The sequence below is a fragment of the Protopterus annectens genome, chromosome 6.part1, assembly GCF_019279795.1.
Source record: "Protopterus annectens isolate FY-2018-M chromosome 6.part1, PAN1.0, whole genome shotgun sequence".
Taxonomy (NCBI): Eukaryota; Metazoa; Chordata; order Ceratodontiformes; family Protopteridae; genus Protopterus; species Protopterus annectens.
In genome coordinates this window covers 373,606,058-373,622,394 of record NC_056738.1, presented here as the reverse complement: position 1 = coordinate 373,622,394, position 16,337 = coordinate 373,606,058, and the positions used below count along the sequence as shown (strand labels likewise).

The window sequence follows — 16,337 nt, the reverse complement described above, 5'->3', positions numbered from 1 at the left end:
ATACATACAGAAAAATATACTGCATATTTAATACATTATCCTGCTTTTATCCCAGGCTGTATATGAAAATACATTTTTGGACCAGTCACCCCCTTCTTGTTATTAAAAGAAAAAAAAAATTAGAAAATTGCAGTAATCCATTAGTTTTGAATGTTGTTTGAAAACTGATGCAACAAACTGAGCATTGAGAAATAATACAAAGTTTAAGGATCTTATTTTATTTATTTGCTTATTTATTTATTTTTACCTTTGCTTACCAAAGTACTGCATAGACTCAAAGTGGGAAGAGGCTGAACCGCACTAGCAGCAAAGTAAGCAAAATAGTACATTTATAATATATAAACTAGGGAAAACAAACTGTATCACTGATCAACCACAAATTACATTGCAACTTGCATTCAGCCAGTTAATCAAAATGTGCTTTTCTATGAATTATAACTGCACTGACAAGGTGTCCTTTACTTCTAATACTTCTGATATGTATTGACCCTGGAGTTGGTTTTTATGTCTAGATTGCAGAGTTCTCTGCATCAGAGATGTGGAGTTCTTTGCTTTTTTTTAAGAAAGAAATTCCTTAAAATTTGTTGGTGAGTTCAGTTGTTTTAAAAGGGCTGTATTTTCTAAAACTACTTATTTTGATTAATTTTACAGATCAAAAACAGGCACAAAATAAACATTATTTCTTGGAACTGAAACAGAAAGGGCAAACTGAAATACACATAAATATACGAATGAATGGGTGGGAGGGTGGTGTAATGGTTAAGGTGTTTACCTTAGAATCACAAGGTACAGGGTTTGATTCTCACAGGGGGTAATTGGCTAGGCTTAAAAATGGTCCATGAGGGCAGCTAGCCTACTAATAATCTATGAATCTATGGATGAATGAATGGAGGCAACAGTGAACTGGGGATTATCAGCTTGGGACATCCAACAGTAGGACTGATCAACTTATATGAAGAGTAGCCAATATATAGGTTAACCTTCCAACACTAGCTGCAAAAATCAAACATTGTTCTGTCTTTCATTGTTACAGCCAAACATTGCCACAAAAAAGTACAATAAAATTATAAAAAACAAATAAAGACAGCAGTCCAGCAGTTTGATACATATATCTCCACATGGTCTGATCTGTTTGGGTGCACTTAATGCCACACAAATAGCTAAAAGGAGGAAAACCTACATTCTTTCCATAATTGTAATTCCATGCTAGTAAAGGAAATGCAGGGACATATTAACTGTGAGTGCAAAAACTGGCATTGCTGAGACAGACTTAGGCAGGACTCACAGGACAGTTTTATTCTGGTTCTTAAAGCAGGCAAAATAGCAGAACAAATCACGGCTACCAGTGCCAGGTTTAGAGTTACCACCTTCTCAAATGGCAACAGCTGGACAACCTTTTATGCAGGCATGAGTTTTTGCTTAACATACCATACCCAAAAACCAGCACAAAAGACTAGACTTCACATTTATGCTGAAACAGAAGTTCACAGTTGTAGAATTTGATTGTTACTTTAGTTTCATAAAATATTAAGATATGTCAGATACAGACTAATTGTTTAATGCAATTATCAGGGGAAAGTCTTGAAGCTTTTCTTATCCAAAAAAATCTCAGAACATTTGCCATTTTCATGTTTTTTTACAGGATGTAAATGTCCAGTTAGAATCTATCCTGTATAACAGGGATAGATGGTATCCCTGCATTGTCCAGTTAGAATCTATCCTGTATAACAGGGATAGATGGTATCCCTGCATGGATTAAGGTGCTAGATGAGGTCTTATAATATACCAGCTGTTGAACGTCAAGCTTGCACACATTTATACCTTCAATGGCGCTTGCTGTACTGGGCATCAAAACTGCCTTCTGTGGTGCTGCAGCAGCCCGTCTGCTGTTGGATGACTTAACATGAAAGCTTCTAGTAGACTAGTCTCTGGAGATGGATCCCCTTCAGAAGCTCTAAGTTTCAAAACTTCAAACTTCAAATGGCCAAGACCATAAGATCGAAGTTTTGAAACTTCAAATGTTTTGAATGGAGATCATCATACAGCACAGAACAGGAAATTTACCAATTTTCTCACTGTGGTGCAATGTCGGAGTTGGTATATTTATTTAGCAGGGGGTGTGGGGGGTGCAGGTGGGCAAGCCCTCCTGCAAAAATGTAAAAAAAAAAAAATTGTTTATATTTTTTTAATTACTTTTTCGAAGTTTCAGAACTTCGATCTTATGGTCTCAGCCATTTGAATTTCAAAGTTTTGAAATTTCAAGCTTCTGAAGTAGATCCCTGGAGATACATATGTGAAGATTTCCAGTTAAGATGAGGGTAGAGAGGAGCTCTGACAGAAGCCATCATCTGCATCTTCCTTCAGGTATATCTATCATTATATCAGGGAGTGCTCAGTCTAGGGTAAGAACTTCTGCTGCTTAATGTATATAATATCTAAAATATAAGGCAGTAACTCAGTGTCGTATAACAAGACCCTCCCTTTTTACTTACTGCTACTTTCATAACATGAACTAGTAGAAATGAACAAGACTGTGTGGACCATATTTGTTTCTAAATGCTTCCTAGGGATTTTTTCATTCAGTAAATGTAAAAAAATTAATTTAAGTACTTAACATATAAATAATGCATGCAAAGAACATTGTACATGTAGTTAGCTGTTTATTAATTTATTTTTCTTTTTATATAATGTTAATGTTACTTGGACAAGAAAAAGAACAATGATGACTATATGCTATGTCATAACAACAGCGATGATAACAATGACAACAATATGTCATAACAACAACAGCGATAATAACAATGACAATATGTCATAACAACAACAGCGATAATAATGACAACAATATAATTTACTTTCCTTGGAAAGTCCACAGCACTTTCCTTTACTCACGTGTTAAAATTCAGCTTTATAATATAATAAAAACTGAATCCTGCATAACCCTGGCTCTATTAAAACATCAGCTCTTCTGGCCTGAAGTCCCTGTATCATGCGTCCTGTACCTTTACTGCTGCTTCTTTCTTCTGCATACCTGTCACACTTTCTGCTAATGGACTCCCTCCCTCCTCATATGTTTTGACTAATGTTCATGCTCTTTTCTATTGAAAACCTCTGTCCCTCGATTCCTCACCTCGGTTCACTCTAGATTCAGAAAGCATTACAAGTTGATTCTCTTTAATTACCTGTTGTAACTGATTCTGACCTCTAGCCTTAGATATGAGCCTGGAGCACTTCATCTTTTTTCTAATGTCACCTGCTCTCTTAGTTTATCTGTCCAGGGTTTTCAATTCAGTACAAGTCCCACTGTGTGTAGCTGTCAGACACTAATGCCAGTTAATTCTGTTATTGCTAAATAGGACATTTTGAAGTAGTTCACTTCAGTAATGTCATTTCTCCTCAGATATCTATGTTTGAATGACTGTGTGTGTGTGTGTGTGTGTGTGTGTGTGTGTGTGTGTGTGTGTGTGTGTGTGTGTGTGTGTGTGTATTTTTGTAAGAAGGACAGAGAGACTGGGAAATATTAGCCTATTCCTTGCATTGCATTCACATGAAATGTGTGAGAGAATGCTCAAAAGCACATTCTGCACTTCCTGCACATGTTCCATTACAGCAATAATTACACTTCGTATATCAGCTTAATGAAAAAAATCATTATCTGTATCCAATTATTATTTTTAGATATGATTTTGGATGGGGACAGAAAATGATAAATGGAATTCTGTGTCCTAGTAATAATTTAAAAATACTTTCATTGCCATATGCATGCCATAATATAATGCCATGGTATGACAGTTAGAAATGAGTGGCTTGTAAATATATAGTTGCAATGGCATTTAATTACAAAACAAATTTCTTTGTAATATTTAAGTAGAAGGCTTTCCTATGGCTCTGTATTGTAATTGCCGTACTCTTAGGTGTGAAACCTGGTAAAACGAGAACACTTCTGAAAATACAGGTGACTAGCAAATTTTGAACATAGCTGTTCTCATTTAAAGGTTTTTATTCCTTTGTAGAAGGACAAGTCTCCCCCTGGACCCATGAATATGGGGGGTGTAAATATCCATTTCCCCCAAAGTTGTAATGCCAACTTCAACATTAGCATGTATTGGTCAAAAGAGAATATTCCTAGAAATGGCAGTCTTGGAGTTAATATATCTAAGTCTGAATTTTTGATAATTCAGTCTCACTGTTCTGGGACTCACAATAAGAAGTCTCAGAATATGAGATGGTTACCTCTCTTTGTAACTTGTCAAGTGCAAACTGCATGAGATTCCAGCTGGATGAGTTCAGCTCACTGATGCCGAATCACCAGTCTCTGATTTCCAATAGGATATCTTTTTCCTTGTGGCTTATGAGTGATTTCATAGAGTACAATGGATTTATTTGCTTTCACAGTCTGTCCTTTACTTCATATTTGTTGGACTGGGGAGTTGGCATACCTCACCACTGCCCAGAATTTTGCAAAATGTTCAGATTTTTGCTAAATATTGTTGGTTTGTTCCTCATAAAATTAAGTTTTTCTGGCAAATCTTTGAAGAGTGAAATCACTAAACAATGGCAGTCATTTGAGTTTCAAATGTTACATTCTTAAAAAAGTGAGTTCTAATAAAAGCCTGTTATTCTATCAACTTTCTAAGTTTATAAGAACAATATTTGAAATCTGTTCCTGAGTTTGGGCTTTGTTTGCCTATTATTTTTGGATTGCCAAGAATTCTTGCACACAGAGGTTGAGAGGTGTTGATATATAATTGGATAAGAGGCTTTGCCTCCCCCCCAACATGATGACAAAAACACTTACATTTAAGTTTTCCATCAGGCTTAATCCTTCACCAGCTATTCTCATTGAGTTGTATGTTAAAGAGTCAGAGTAGAGGCAGTGCAAAATCACTCTTAACAAATCCCTTATCAGATACAAAGAACATCACATGTTACATTCCTGCTGTTCAGCTGTATAATAAACATTGATTAGCAAAGATATTTTCTCTTATGTAACTGCGTAAAAAATATTGCACATGTCTATGAAACCTGCAAAGTTTTTAAATCTTCAAGAATGGCATGTCTTCTTGAGCAGAGGGTGCTTAACTGGTCTCCATTTCTGAAGATAGCAGTGAAGTTTGGGACAGACAAATTTGTCACGGGATGACCTTAGTATGAATAGAGTGGTGGGGGGGAGCTGGATGTAGGAAGATAGCTAAGTTAGGTAGTGTGGCAAGGGAGTGGGTAGGAAAGAGTTAATTAAGTTGGGAGCTGAGGGATGAAGTGAGGTAAGGCGTAGGGGTGGGGCTTAGGGGGTTTTGTAGGGGAAACTGGTATGAGTAAGCACATTTTGCTGTGGTCTTGTTGAAGCAGGATCACATCCTGATGACCTGAGGTGTTAGTAAGGTAGGCCTTGGGTAGTGCTAGACGGTGAGGTGAGTACAGTATGGGTTTTATATATATATATATATATATATATATATATATATATATATATATATATTATTTATTTTTTTATTGCAGATTATGGTGTGTTGATGAAAAGGCATATGACAGTTTTGTGTAGATATGTAGTGTAGACATATTACAGGGGGTAGTTTAGGGAGATCAGTGTTTTTAATTTCTTGTAGGTTATTAGTTTTGAGTTTTCATGGTTTCTTTTTTTCCTGTACTTGTGTCCATGGTGGTTTAATGGTTATTCGTCTACTTATAGGTCTTCTTTCTTCTTAATTGGGTTCCCTGGTAGTTTAGCAGCGTATTCGTCTAGGCTTGTGCGTTTTCTTGTCATTTTGCTGATTTTACGTTGTTCCATGGTGGTCTAGTGGATTTTTACTTGGTTGCTGCGGTTTTTGATAGCTGTTTGTTTTCCTGGTGGCATAGCGGTTATTCACAGGCTTGTACTGTCGGTTGCGGCCGTGTGCACAATCGCAGCAGTGCTAGGGTGGCCACCTGTATAAAAAAAAAAAAAAAAGATTAAAGGAATGGAATGGAGTGAAAATGGCTTGGCTTGATGGTGTGCAGAGGAGAGTGTCACTTGTTTGGGTTTGTTGGCTTGGTTGCTGGTTGTCTCCTTGAGTGCAGCTGGTAAGTGCTGATGTTGGGGGGTTGGGGTTGGTAATGGTTGGTTTCTGTTCCCTGGTGGCTGTGGTGTCTGTGTAGGGTTTGCGTGGATGGTTTTTGCTGGTGGTTAGTGTCGGCTTTGTGGGGTTTGTGTGGATGGTTTTGTTTCCCTGATGGCTAGTGCCTGCTTTCTGGAGTTTGTGTGGATGGTTTCATTTCCCTGGTGGCTAGTGGCAGCTTTGAGAGGTTTGTGTGGATGGCTTTGTTTCCCTGGTGGCTAGTGGTAGCTTTGTGGGGTTTGTGTGGATGGTTTCATTTCCCTGGTGGCTAGTGGCAGCTTTGTGGAGTTTGTGTGGATGGTTTTGTTTCCTTGGTGGCTATTGGTATGTCCCTGGGACCTGAGGAAGTGTGCCTGTGTCGTTGGATGTTGTATCCCTGGTGGTTAGTGGTTCCTGGGCTGAAAGTAAGCCATTGCAACTTTTTGTGGTTGAGCGGATAGTGTGCGCATGTGTGGTAACATCGGCAATCAAGGATTGCCTTTCTTAGTGGGTGTGTGTCAGATGATGGGCAGCTGGATTGTAGGCAACATAGGTGACTAGATTTATTATCATAAATAGTATTATAACAAATAAAAAATAAATGAATAGTAAATAAATAATAGATTATAGATGTCATAGACAAAGGTGACTGACAACTAGCTGTTAGATGCATGGGGTTGCAGTTTGACATGCAGAGGTGCATGGCTCAAGTCCCAAGACAGCCAACTTAGGTTAGAGTGTATTTGCATTTTTTTTTTCTCTGACTAGGGCCTGGGCTGATTTAGAGCAGGTAGATAGGGGGGATTAGTTCTTCGAGAGTAGGGGTTTAGGAGATAGGTGATAGGCATAAGGATTTTTAGGAATTATGTGTTCTATTTGTCTGCAGGTACTGGTTGGTGCTAGCAAGCATTTCTTTAAGGGTTGTTTTAACAACAATTTCTCTTTTGTTTCTTTAGGTTATCATGGCTGAACAGTTAAGACAGAGGTGGGCCAGTACTGTGGTACAGGCTGAGGACCTCTTCAAGGACATTTCTACTGAAGTTTAATTAACTAGTGCCCAGGATCTAAAAACTCGATGGAAGAGGCAGACGGTGGCTACAACCAGGTGGGCGAGGGCGAAGACAGTCAGACAGTCAGCATCGGATGATGTGGCAATGGAGGTTGGAATGCCGCTGGTGGCCCCTTCATCTTCTGCAGGTAATTCTTTATCAGGTCTGATGGGGAGTGAGGAGATAGCAGCAGCTATGGGAGGGGCACCAAGGTGCAGTGAGCGGGTCCAAGGTGACCTAGGAGGTAGGAGTTTAGAGGCTTTGGTTGATTGTGAGGGTTTTTTTTGATAATACTCTATCATTACTTGATCCAGATTTGGGGTCTGACTTTGATATTGTGGGGTCTGCTTTTGGGTCACTGCCAGGGGATTGGTTGGTGACACTGGCCTTACATCAGGAAGGGGCTCCCATTGTTTTGACTCCCCACATATCTTTGGTGGTGGAGGAGAAGATTTGGAAAGGAGAATATGTTGATATATTTGAATTGCTTGATGCTGATGAGGTTCAACGGTTGACAGAGGCAATGTCAGCTAATGGGAAGCAACTTTTGGCGGCATTGGCAGCCATAGGTCGCAGAAGGGTAGGTAGGTTTTGGGCCAGGTCATGGGCTAATTGGGTCCTTGGTTTTGTATACTACATGGCGGTTTGGTTGGAGAGGGATACTTCGCTGGCTCTTCCACTTTTGGCCTATTTTTTGACTATCAGGGAAGCACAGAGGCTGCGACCAGGCTATGCATGGTTTTGGTATGATCAGAAGTTTTGTAAGCGGAAGGCGGTGGATAAATCCATGCCGTGGGAGGTTAGACACCCGGACATTTGGCTTTCTACCATGATGGACACTGGTGTATGGAGTAGTAGATTGGCTCAGCCATCGGAGGGAGGTGCTGGGATATGTTGGGCTTTTAATGCAGGGAAGTGCTCTTGGGTATGTTGTAAATTTTCCCATATTTGCTCTAAGTGTATGGGAGCTCATGCTGTTACATAATGTGGGGGGTGGGAATCCTGTTGGGGGCAGATGTCTTATTCTGCAGGTCCTAGAGGTTGGGTTGGTTCTCGCCTGGCATGGATAGGTGGACGAGGCCGAGGTAATTTTCGGGGGCAAAGGGTGGGAGTTAGGTGGCAACCAGGGGATTCATTCCCCTATTAAGGTCCAGATTTTGGAGTCGTTCCTGGCCCATTATCTGCTGCCAAGTGTGGCAGAGGATTTAATTGAGGGTTTTTCAAGGGGTTTTTCAATTAAGTCCACGTTAGTGGGGGACGGTATGGTGGGAAAAAACTTGAAGTCTGTAAGAGGGAGGTGGGGGATTTTGCAGGAGTTGATTGACAAGGAGTGTCAGGCAGGGAGATTGTTGGGTCAATTTAGTTGTCCTTCTTTTTCTAACTTTAAAGTGTCACCGTTAGGTTTGGTTCCTAAGAAAAAGCAAGGTGAATTTCATTTGATTCATCATTTGTCATACCCTGGGGGTAAGTCTGTGAATGACTTCACACCCAGTGCAGAGGTTAAGGTCACATATTCATCTTTGGATGATGTGGTCAGAATTATCAGGAGTTTAGAGGATCCCTGGTTAGTTAAAGTAGATATTGAGTCGGCTTTTCATTTGTTGGCGGTGCTGGAGGAGGATTGGCCTATGTTGGGCATGGTGGTTGGGGAAAAATTTTATTCTGACACTGCCATGACTATGGGGTGTGCAGTGGCATGTTCCACTTTTGAAAAGTTTAGCTCAGCACTCCATTGGATTTGGCAGCAGATGGTGGAGGATCAGCAAGCAGTTCACTATTTAGATGATTTTTTGTTGGTAGGTGATGGCCGAGATAAGGCACAGGCAGCTTTGTGTGAGTTTGTGAGGATGTGTGAGTCTCTTGGAGTTCCTTTGGCTAAGCATAAGTTGGAGAGCCCTGCAAAGGTGTTGGAATTTTTGGGCTTGACAGTAGATGCAGGACAAGGTCTGTTTTGTTTACCGTAGGAGAACTTGGTTCAGCTGCAGGAGAAAATCTGTTGGGTGAAGTCCAAGTTTCGGGTGCGAGAGGCTACGGAATTGTTGTGTTTGATGAATTTCGCTTGTAGGACTGTGCATCTGGGGCACACGTTTTACCAGTCTGTAGCATTTCTTTTGAAAGGATGGAGGAGTAAGCATCACAGAGTGTGGGTCACTAAGCTAGTGCAAGAGGATTTAGAGTTGTGGATGAAATTTTTGGAACAGTTTAATGGGATTTCATTCTAGCAGTCGGATCGAAAAAAGTTTGTTTCAACTACATATTGTACTTATTTTACTGCCTGCAATTTAACAAAGTTGTTTTTGTGTTTAAATTACCCGTTTAACTGTTGTAGGCTACACACTCAAGTGTGATGGCCATTTCTGTGCATTTAAAGTGTTTTTTGATTGTATCTGCTTTATTTTCTGAAAAAAACAAAAAAAAACTAAAAAATATATACTTGTTTACCAGCCTTTCTAAGCTAGTATAGTCCAGTTTTCAGGTTAGTGCTGAATTTAGGGCTATGTTACAAGTTTCTTTGTTTGCCCATACCTTACTTGGATAGAAGGAAGTTTCTCTGTTCACTGTGAGAGAGGGAGGTTTGAGCAGCCTATCTGTCCCTGGAGGAGTGGTTTCAGCCTAGAAATTAATAATTTATTGGCCATTTTGGGCTAATTTCTATATCTTTCATTTCCCTGCTATAAAACCCACATTTGCAATTTTTTTGCGCTAGTATAGAGCTCTGCAAGCTCCTGCCTGGTGCCCTGTAGAGTTCTACAGCAGCAGAGAGACAAAATAGAGACTTTGGAGTGATTAAGTATAATTTTTCTGCATTTTCTTGCTGCCTTTAGCTAATTCTGCCTATAACGCCATTTTTCTAGAGTTTCTGTGATTTAAAAAGCTTGTTTCAGCTACATATTGTACTTATTTTACTGCCTGCACTTTAACAAAGTCGTTTTTGTGTTTAAATTACCTGTTTAACTGTTGTAGGCTGCACACTCAAATGTGATAGCCATTTCTGTGCATTTAAAGTGTTTTTTGATTGTATCTGCTTTATTTTCTGAAAAAAAAAAACAAAAAAAATACTTGTTTTCCCACCTTTCTAAGCTAGTATAGTCCAGTTTTCAGGTTAGTGCTGAATTCAGGGTTGTGTTACAAGTGTCTGTGTTTGCCCATGCCTTACATGGATAGAAGGAAGTTTCTCTGTTCACTGTGAGAGAGGTAGCATTGAGCAGCCTATCTGTCCCTGGAGGAGTGGTTTCAGCCCAGAAATTAGTAGTCTATTGGCCATTTTGGGCTAATTTCTATCTCTTTCATTTCCCTGCTATAAAACCCGCATTTGCGTGGTTTTGCAAGCCGGGCAGTGCTGGTTAGCCAGGGTATAACTATTCCTCACTCCACAAAGTCTACTCTTCAATTTTTCCCTTGGAACTAGACAAACTTTCAACTCAAGCACTCAAACAATTCACTTCTCTTCCCGGCACTTGTTCAAAATTCATAGCAAGCACTAATAAACCTTAGCACTAGATCCCCTATACTGTAGAGAAGGACAAGCCTCTCTATTCGACCTTAACAGCCAATCAGTAAAACAATTCACTGTACCTATCCAGGCATGTACAAAGGGCAGTTTTAGGTGTACTCTCTGGTCCAAGTGGTGAATCTGGGCATTTTGAGGCAATATTACAATTGCCTTATGTACACAGACAACCCTCTCCTCCTTCCACCAAACACTAATACATGCGAGAGATGCAATTATACAGCCAAACTGGAGGCTAAGCTCTCTCAACCCAAGACTGGACCAGGCAGTCAAAAGGAGAAGGGAATTACTTGCATCACACCACTAGTCTCACATAGACCTATGAAACCAGCACCGGCAAAAAACACACATAAATACATGAAAACATACTCAGAGGCTCTAAATAAAAATCTGCAAAAGCAACAGAGACCTCCAAAGCAGACATCCAAGCAACCTCCACCCCCAACACAAACCATGAAACACATACTTCACAAAACCAGTGTGCCACGCAATCACAGCCCTTAAGGCAAAATAACATACCCAACACACTAGTAATAGGGGACTCTATAGTCAGGCACACTGACGTCCCACTCACTAGGCTGAACAAGGAGAAGGTTACTGTTAGCTGCCTGTTGGGTGCCAGGATCCACCACATAACACAAGGACTCAGGTCACTCCAGAACAAGTACAAATATGACTCTGTCATTGTCCATGTTGGTGTGAATGACCTGAGCTGTACCTCCCTCGACTACATGAAAAGAGACATGGGGAAGCTCTCTGATCACGTAGCCCAGGCTGGTATGACCCTGACCCTGAATAGCATCCTGCCCTCACCAAGAATGATACCACATTATAGAGAAAAAATTATCAATTTCAACAATTTGCTAAGCTTCTGGTGTTATTCAAAGGGGATCCAGTGTCTGTCAGCCTGGGATGACATGCTCGACAAGCCACGCTGCTTTGCTAGAGACAGCTTCCACCTGTCACCCTTAGGCTTTCGAATACTGGCCAAGGCTCTTGCCATCCTCATAGTACCTTTTTTAGGCAAGGCTCAAAAGACAAACCCACCGCAATAAATAGCACAAGTAACAAAAAACTAAGGGTAATGCTACTCAATGCCAGAAGTCTAAACCTCAAAATGCACGCACTCTAGGCACTCCTCAGTATGGAGAAAATCGATATATGTACAGTAACAGAAACCTGGTTTAAGGCTTCAGAGAGCACCCCAGCACTACCAGGCTATAAGTCATACCATATATTTCGGCCACAAAACCCGAACCGAAATACAAAAGGCGGGGGAGTATACATATTCATCAAGGATACCCATACCTCCAGGTTAGTGGCACAGCACGATGCTTCAGAGATCATCCACGTACAACTAACAACGGGCAAAACTGCTATTCAAATTATAGCTTGCTACAGATCACCCACCATGTTCCAGGTCCCCCACTCTGCATTTCTGGAAACACTGCAAAACATAAAGGTCCTACCAAACACCCTGATATTGGGTGATTTCAATTACCCAAACATTAACTGGGAGAACTACTCAAGTGCAACTCCCTTGCCCAACATTTCCTAGAATTTATAAACTCAAATGCCCTGGATCAACATATTTTAGCTGGTCATCACCAACATGGGCGACTGGTGTTCCACACCAGAGGTCAACCCCTTGCTGGTTGGATCTGACCATAAACTAATCACTCTGGATATCCACATACCGCCACCACCCATGGTCAAAGAAACCACCGTGAAAATCTTTTCAAAAGCAAACTTCACATTACTTAAGACCAAGGTGGGAAGTTTCAAAGCCCCCATGCTAAAGGATAATGCTGTCCAAGCTGCAAAATCCTTTACTAATGCACTCTATGGACACCTACACGAATGCATGGATTGTGCTATCCCAAACAAAACCAAGACTCACTCCTCCAAGAAAAAGAAACCAGTCTGGTGGACCCCTGCCATAAACAAGCTATACAATAGAAGGAGGAAACTAGTACAGAAAGGAGTAAAATTCCAAGAAGGGAAGACATCCCTGATCAGTATCAGCAAGAAACTACATTCCCTCATAAAATCATCCAAGGCTAGCTTCGAAAGAAAAATTGCCATGGACTCCAAAGATGACCACAAGCCATTCTTTAGCTATGTCAAAAATCTAAGTTGCAATTCTGAGATCTGCTCAGAGTTAGCCAACATCCTGGCAGACAGGTTCAGTGCAACTTTCACCCCCCTCTCACCCCCAAAAGGGCCAATAACTATACCAGAAGAATGTAGTTCCCCTGAAATCACATACACTCAGGTTAAAAGAGCCCTCTCCAAAGTGAAAAACACAGCATCAATGGGACTGGACAGTGTCCCAGGCTATGTCCTACACAAGCTCAAAGATGAGCTAACCCCTCACCTAAACACACTGTTTAAACTCAGCCTCTCCACAGGCTACATGCCCACAGAGTGGCACACAACAATGGTTATTCTGCTCCACAAGCTGGAGCCACAACGGATCCCGGGAACTATCGCCCTATAAGCCTGACTAGCTTGGTCTGCAAAGCTATGGAGCGCATCATCGTGGATCTTATTAACAGAGACATTGGGAACCTCCAAACACTGGACCCTACCCAGTTCGGCTTTGTTAAGGAAAGATCATGCCTCCTAAATCTGGTAGATTTCTTTGAGACAGTTACCAAGGCTATAGATGAGGGAAAGGTGGTCTACACAGCCTACCTAGACCTTGCAAAGGCCTTTGACAACATTCCCCACTCAGGTATTATAGACAAGCTCACCAACCTGAACACAAACCTCTACGTCAAGAGATGGGTTGCCAACTGGCTCAAGGACAGAACCCACATGGTAAGAGTTGTGAGAGCTTGGTCTGACTCTAAACTGGCTACAAGTGGCATTCCCCAAGGCTCAGTCCTAGGACCCCTCTTGTTCAGCAAATATTTCTCAGAGGTACAGGCAAGCAGAGGAGGACTATGGCTGACCACAGACGACTGCAAACTAAGGGCTATAACTGACTGTCCAGCTGACACAGACATCCTCCAAAAGGGTCTCACTGAGACAGATACCTGGTGTCAAAACCATGGCCTCAAGCTAAATGCCAAAAAGTGCATAGTCATCCCCTTTGGAAAAAACAAAGTACCCACAAACTACCACATAGGTGGTAGCCCCCTAAATACGGACGACGTAATAAGGGATCTGGGGACCCAAGTAGATAGTAACCTCTCCTTTGATAATCACATTGCCAAAGTGGTTAGAAAATCCTTCTATGTGGCCTACCTAATCACACAAGGTTTTGCATCCAAATCGAAAGAGGTCATTGTGCCCCTCTATGTATCACTCATCAGTCCCACCATAGAGTACAATGCCCCATTTGGGATGTACCTTACAAAACACCTGCAACAACTGGAAAGACCACAGAAGTACCTCACCAAGAGGATCACTGGCCTCAAGCAGATGCCTTATGCAGCTTGACTGAAGAAACTCCAGCTGTACTCGGTTGCATACCGCCTACTCAGAGGTGATCTCTGCCTGACATACAAGGCCATGTCCAACCCAGAACTGATGGACATGCTCCACCTAAAGAAAACCATATCCCCTCGAGCCACATGCTCCAGGGATCTAAACCTCTCCAGAACAATAAATAGGATGTGCTGGAGTGATAGATTCCTGTCCCAGAGACTTCCCATGCTCTGGAACAAGATTTCAATCTACATTAGGCAGAGCTCCTCGCTAACACTCTTCAAAAGAAACCTGGATGAGTGGATGGGAAACAGAAAGTTTACCCCAGGGATCACTTCAATGGCTCTGCTGGACAGAGGCACAGGGAACTAATCTAAGGGGGCGGCGAAAGCCAACACATTCCGGCTAGACTTATAAATGACTCCGAGCAGATAGCCTAGTACCTACCTATGAACCTATGAACCTATGACTGAGTAGAGCAATGTGAGATACAGTTGCTTACTGATTCAGCTGGGGGTCTGGGCATGGGTGTTTACTTTGCAAGCCAATGGTTTTCAGCCTCTTGGCCACAGCATTGGTCAGAAGAGTGGAAACGGGATGTTGTCTTTTTGGAACTGATACTGATTTGGGTGGCTTTGGTGGTTTGCTAGGATTGTTTAAAAGGTGGGAGGGTATTTTTTTATTCGGACAATACTGCAGTGATGAGAGTGTTGCAAGTTAAGATGGCTAAATCTCCTCATTTGTTACTTGTTCTCAGGAACCTGATATTGCAAAGTTTGATGATTAACTTTTACTTCACAACCTTGCATGTGCCTGGGGTTAAGAATGAGATAGCTGACAGCTTGTCTCATTTTCAGTTTTGCAGGTTTTGGTAAGTGGCCCCAACAGCAGCATTGCATCTGGCAGTCATTCCGGAGGACATTTGGCAGATTGGTCCATAGTAATTGGCAGGTTGGTGCATCAGTCATAGGCGTGTCTACAAGAAGAGCTTATTGTATGGCTTTATTTCATTTTGACCAGTTCTTGAGGCAGTTACCGGATGAGGAGTGTCAGTGGTCAGCGGTTTTGTTGTTGTGTTACTTGGCCATGTTGAGGGAACAGGGAAGGGCAGTTAGGACAGTGAGGGTGGTGTTGGTAGCTATTGCTGCTTTCACTCATTTGGCCAGATTGCAGGATTGGTATTGGTCCTGGGTGGTGAGTCGAGTATTAAAGGGATGGGGCAGAGTTGAAGGTGGGGTCGTAGATAGGAGATGGCCAGTGATGAAGGAAATCTTAAGCAGGTTGCTACAGGGTTTAGGTAAGGTGTGTGGATCCTTGGAGGAGTATGTGGTACGGAGCACGGTTAGCATGTGGATGCATTGTGGGGCGTTTAGAGTGTCTGAGTTATTGGGTTCGTTACTATGGGAGGATGTGTTTATGTTGCCTAGGGTGGTGCACATTCAGCTCTGGTCTTCAAAGACAGATCAGAAGGGATGTGGGTCCCTGATGATATTGGAAGCGACTGAGGTAAGTTGGAAATGTCTTGTGGTGTGGGAGAAGAGATTGTGGGTGGTTCAGAGGGGTAGAGTGCAAGGTTTGGTTTTTACTTCAGTAGGTGGTAAAGGCTTGATGGGTGAGCAATTGAATTTGTTTATGAGAAGGGCTCTTTGTAGTGTTGGTTTAGAAGGGGATACGTTTTCTTCTCATTCTTTTAGGATGGGTAGGGCATCGGACTTAGCGAAAGAAGTAAGTTCTATAGAAGTCATCAAGAGGGTGGGAAGGTGGTCTTCCAATGCCTTTTTGTCTTATATTAAGTAGCTTTGTTTTTTTTAGGTAGTAGAAGGATCATCATCTTGGGTCATTCTGTGTCTTTTGGGCAGCTAAGCATGCAGCAATTAGACGCAATGGAATGAATTTGGGGCTGGACTGTTTTTGATGGAAAGTCATCTGGCATGGTGTTAGAGAGTTGATTTGGAGCAGGATATTGCAGGTATTTATTGGGTTACAGAGTCAATGGGGGTTGCTGCAGATTTTGTTGATTCATTTAGGAGGGAATGATTTAGGTAGGGTTCCAAAAAGGCAGTTGGTTTATCACATTTGTGAGGATGTGTTAGTGTTGAGAAGGATGTATCCGTCCTTGGTTTTGATATGGTCTGAGATTATTCCCTGGTTGGTGTGGAGAGAGGCAAGGAATTTTGTGGTGGTGGAGAGGGTGCACTGCCCTTATGTTTACTATCCTATTAGTTGCAATGTTCGATATGTGTGGCTCAATAAAGTTTGATGTTTGTT

The 16,337-nt window shown here is 41.7% G+C and overlaps 2 long non-coding RNA genes across 3 annotated transcripts in view; one reads left to right on the top strand and one right to left on the bottom strand.

The window, feature by feature from the left end:
• The window catches only part of LOC122805566, a 2,364,904-nt gene that overhangs the window by 509,137 nt on the left and 1,839,430 nt on the right, over nt 1-16,337 (bottom strand). Inside the window, exon 6 of one of the 2 annotated variants that reach the window (XR_006365382.1) lies at nt 5,492-5,925. The exons of the other annotated variant lie outside the window; for it this stretch is intronic. This is a non-coding gene — a long non-coding RNA (uncharacterized LOC122805566). Of the gene's footprint in view, nt 1-5,491; nt 5,926-16,337 lie in introns of those variants that run through there. 2 annotated transcript variants of the gene reach the window in all.
• LOC122805567 overlaps nt 1-16,337 on the top strand; it is a 121,651-nt gene that overhangs the window by 50,464 nt on the left and 54,850 nt on the right. The window contains exon 2 of the long non-coding RNA XR_006365385.1: nt 7,031-7,271. This is a non-coding gene — a long non-coding RNA (uncharacterized LOC122805567). The remainder of the gene's footprint in view (nt 1-7,030; nt 7,272-16,337) is intronic.